At 42.5% G+C, this 4,856-nt stretch overlaps 1 pseudogene; it reads right to left on the bottom strand.

Moving 5' to 3' along the window:
• Nucleotides 1-349: 349 nt before the first annotated feature.
• LOC107151723 lies at nucleotides 350-4,396 on the bottom strand (annotated as a pseudogene).
• Nucleotides 4,397-4,856: the final 460 nt, after the last annotated feature.

The raw sequence follows: 4,856 nt of genomic DNA, 5'->3' as shown, positions 1-4,856 counted from the left end.
TCAATGATGTATGACTTTTCTACCCATTTCATAACTGTACATCTCCTTCCATGCTGTGTTTTACTTCCTAGAAGTTATTGGGTAAGATGAGTTCTATGTATTTACATTTTCACGTGTAAGTGTGGAATAGATTTCTAATATATTGAAAGTCAGAATATGTTCCTCTCAAATTGCCAAATATTTAGTGTTTTGAACAGCAACAGACATATATATTCAATACATAATTGTATTATTATTAATAAAAGAATTTTATTCTTAATAATAGAAAGTATTGATAAAAGAATGAGGAAGGAACTAACATTATCCCTATTTTAAAGACAAGCCCTGTAGAGGTTATACATTTTTTTTAAAAAATTTTTCTTCTGAAGGTTTATTTTAGATAAAATGGTTGAAGACAGATTACGATGATATATTGTACAAAAAGACTAGAAAAAATTTGAGAGAGTATTTTAAGCATAGGGTTCTAACACACTTATAAGTGGATCTGCTTCCTATCCTGCAGGTGAGGGCTAGTCGCCTCTGACTATGCCCACCAAGTGGAGTGCTTTCTTCAAAACAAGGGTTCTTCAGGGGTGATGATCCAAACCTCCCTATTGCTAAAGGAAGTGTTTTCTCCATCAGAATAACCAAGTGATACCAGTAAATCTTTCTACTTCTGCAAATCTTTCCTAGCAGTCTATTGAAAGTCTATTATTTACTACATTGGTTATGAGGGATGGCTTTATCAATATTTTACTTTAATGAGCCATACTTTCTTGTTTCTTTGTATGCCTTGTGATTCTGTTGTTGAAAACTTGACATCTGAACCGTATGTGGTGACTCTGAAGCAAAAACTCCATTAAATACAGAAAAACCATTTTTCAAAATTTATGGTAACTTGAAGTGATAAAAGTTTCCCACATCTATATATGGTTATCCAGTTTTCAGGAAACAAACAAATACTTTAGTTATTCCCGCTGTCTTTTCAGTTACTAGATCATGATTCCAATTTCATGATCCAAACCAAGAATTAAACAGCAACACTCTACCCGAACCATGTCAACTGAACAGGATGCTCTCTCCTGTCCACTTTCCAGAGAGTAAGTGCTTGGGCTTCATATCAAACACATGTCTATCTGCCTCCCCTATCTTCTCCAAGAAGTTCATTTTCTTCTGAGCATTCTTCATCATAGTCTTGGCTTTCTTCACCATCTTGACATCCCAAAGGCCAGAAACATGATGTGGAGTTCGAGAGCAGCTCTGACTCCAGGTTATAGAAGAGGGAGGAACAGATTCTTTCTGCTTTCTCTTCCTAGTGACACTCCAAGATCTTTCCTGGACTGCATGGTGAGCATTGTCTTTATCATCCATGTCAACACCTCAACACCAAGGTTATGCATCTGATTCTCTGAAACTGTCTGCTGAAACTTCTTAGCAGTTTGAGGCATCCTGGGTCCCTGTGTATCCTTTTCCTTGGATTGTAGGATTTTCAGCTTCTTTTTTTTTTCTCTAACTTGTTTTGCCAGTTGTCTGATTTCCACCATTTCCTTGTCTTCACTTTCAGATTCACTATCATATTCACCAGCAGCTGTTCTTAGCTCTTCTTCTTTTTCTAACTCTTCCAATTCCTTCATGATGGCAGGATCAATATAATCAGCTACATTATGGCTTTCCCAAATCTCTGGTATCTTTTCATAGTTTTCAGATGAATTTGTTAAATCCCAGTATTTTTGAAGATCCAAAATATAATCATCTCCCATTTCCAGCTCAAGATCTTGTTCCTTTTCCTTCTTGGACTCCCCAACTTTCATTGTCTTCCTGTATGCCACCACTTCTTCTGGGATAAAAGGAGTCTTCTCTTTATCATCTCTCTTGTTAGGTACAGCTAAATGCACCTGTTCAGGACATCATTCACTTTATTTCCTTTAATTTTGGTTCCCACTTGGGGTGCCAAAAGCCTGCCACGAGACTCTATTTTAACTTAAATAACGCACTCCTCAGGGTGCTGGTCTCTGTTACAGGGAATTCTTTAGCTTGTAAGTCTACAAATATTTTCTGATCATCTTCAGAAAGTCTTGCTATTTGTTTCATATCACATTTTTTGCTACAATTATAAGAGGCTTATTGATGAAGAGAGTTCTGATATCCTGGGAGAGTTCTAATTGTTCTTTCAGCCTGTGTCCACACTGTTCAGACAAGTCCATCACATATAGAACTGCAGCTCTGAGGTGGGCCAGGGCTGTGATAGCCTGCATTTTGATGGTGTTACGGGGGGGGGGTATCTAAATGTGCCAACTAAATGTGTCCACATCTGCTCTTGTCACCTTATTGATGAAGCTGGATTTCCCAATGTTTGTGTACCCACACAACAGCAGAGTCCTTGTATTTGGGTCAATGGTCGCAAGCAGGACCAATGTCGATGCACTTGTTCTAAATATTCCAAACTCTGCCTCTGCTGCTTGATAATGGTGCACATTCACCCGAGAGCAGCATGCTTTAGCTGCTTAGAGAGATCTTCTGATGGTATCCCATAATTCTTGGATATTCTGTTCATGGTTTCTTACTATCTTCATTGTGAGGTCAACTTTATTTTCAAATTGTATATTTTGTCTTCATTATCTAAGGTCCTGACTTCCAAGTCATCCAGTCTATTGGTGATGCTATCTATTGAGTTTTTTAATTGGCTTATTGTTTCTTTCATTTCAAGGATTTCTGTTTTTATTTTTCCATTATCGCTATCTCTTTCTTGAAATAAATTTTTTGCAACTTGTATTTGCTCTCTTATCTCATTGTTGGTATGATCGGTGGTCACTTGTATTTGTTCTCTTATCTCTTTTTTAGAATGATTGATTTTTGCCTGTATCTGCTCACTTAGGTCACTCTTTAATTCCCAGATCATTTTAGTTACGTGTATTCTGAATATGACATTTCACTTAGTGTGCTCTCTATGGATTCTATTGTTGTTGTATCTTGGTTTGTTTGGGGTACTTTCCTCCCTTGTTTTTTCCGTGATGTCTGGGAGCTGGTCACTCTGACCCCAGGATAACAGTGAGGAGCCATGTCACTGGTGCCAGGTGGTATCTGATTATCAAAATTCTCATTGGAGTTGTGGGAAGGTGTCCTGGGGAAGAGGCTGGTGCCAGCTCCTCAGTGCTTCAGGGACCAGAGAGCTCCCCAGTTCACAGGAATCCAGTGGGGCTGGATGGCTATTGGGGAGCCCCGTTGATACCCCACACTATGGAATGAAACACAGTGGGTCCAAAATAGGCAATGGATGGCTGAGTGTAAAAACCAGAGTCACTGGCATCTCCCCAAGAAGGAAAGGAGCAGCCCAGGACTGAGTTATTATTGACTGGAATCCAGAGGAGGTTCAAGTCTCATGAAGTCAGTTGGGGGGAATAATGGGACTTTCACACATAGGAAACAACACAGTTTCTGTGTCTGGGTCCCCTATAGTGCTGGGAGGCATCTGGAGTCTCAAGAAGAAAGGTGGTCACTTCCCAGAGTCCCAATGTGATCATGGAAAATCAGTGACTGAGCCCAGACTGGAATGAAAGTCCCCACAGGAGCCCTCGTCTGTTTCACAGGGGTTATGGATGATGCCTCCAAGGACATTTCCAAATGAACACCCCGTGCAGAGAGCAGTGGGGTGGCAGTGATTCTGATGTTAGCCGCCGCACCATCTGCCTCTCATGTGGGCTTCGTCTCTGGGATCCACTGGGTCAGACACTCAGGCTGTGTGTCCCTTTCCTCTTCATAGGACGGCAGTTCTGATGGGGAGAGAGGTCAGGAGTGGAGTGTTCATAACACAGCCTCCAGCAAGACCCCCGTATGCTCCCTTAGCAAGTGGTCTGTGGTTGGTGGTCACTAAGACAATGGGCTGCATGTTAGTCAGCGTGCATTCATGTGACCAAAATACCAGGGGCCACTTAGGTGAGGAAAAGTTGATTTGGGGCTTATGGTTTTTAGAGGCCTCGGACCATGGTTGGCTGACTCGGTTTCTCTGGGTCTGAGGTGAGTCAGAACATCATGGTGGCAGAGCATGGTGGAGAAAAGCTATCAGTTATGGCAGCCAGGAAGCAGAGTGAGCTAGAGAGGGGCAGGGAGAAGATGCTGTCCCAGGGCGTGTCCCCAGTCACGTCTTTCCTCCAGCTATGCACCGCCTGCCTTCCACACAGTAATTCAACCAAAAATCCATGCAATTGATTACACCACGAGGCTGCGGCTCTCCTAATCTAATGCTTTCACCCCTGAGCATTTGTGTGTGGCCTAACACATGCGCTTTGCGGGAGACACTGAAGATCCAAACTATAACGGGCCTGGCAACCAGGTTTGGCTCTGGCTCAAGCCTCTGCAGCTTTATTTTCCTCATTTGCATACGGACATAATGATTTTCAACATCAATTCCTGAGGTCATCGTGAAGGTCAAAGGAGACTGTGCTTGAAGTCCTCGGCGTGGCCTCTGAAGCATGCTGGGCACTCGGTGAGTCCTCTCCATGTCCAGGCATTGCTTCTTTTATTGCACTTTGGTTTAAGGAGCTTCACAGATTTCACATTTTTTTTTTCCAAATTAAAGGTTTGTAGAAGGAAACACTTAACACCAGGATGGTCAGCAGAGAGTGTTTGTTTGGGAGCCTGCAGTGTTCCTTTGAGGGGCAGCGAGAGGCAGGTGAATGGTGTTGTTTGGCCACTGGGAAGACACCGGGGGCAGCAGACCTCTCTTGCCAGCATGCAGACTCCTGCAGCTTTGTGCTTCTTGCATTGTTTCAGGCTCTTGGTTCCTGAAGCTTGTTAGTCACGACACTTGGCAAGATCTAGTGTCATACAAAGAGGCTCCTCCAAGGAAATCTATAGTGGCCCCGATCTGTGGGCTTCTG

This window comes from Marmota marmota, unplaced genomic scaffold, assembly GCF_001458135.2.
Source record: "Marmota marmota marmota unplaced genomic scaffold, marMar, whole genome shotgun sequence".
NCBI lineage: Eukaryota > Metazoa > Chordata > Mammalia > Rodentia > Sciuridae > Marmota > Marmota marmota.
The sequence above is the reverse complement of the archived record's forward strand: the minus strand, read 5'-3'. Positions and strand labels throughout refer to the sequence as shown.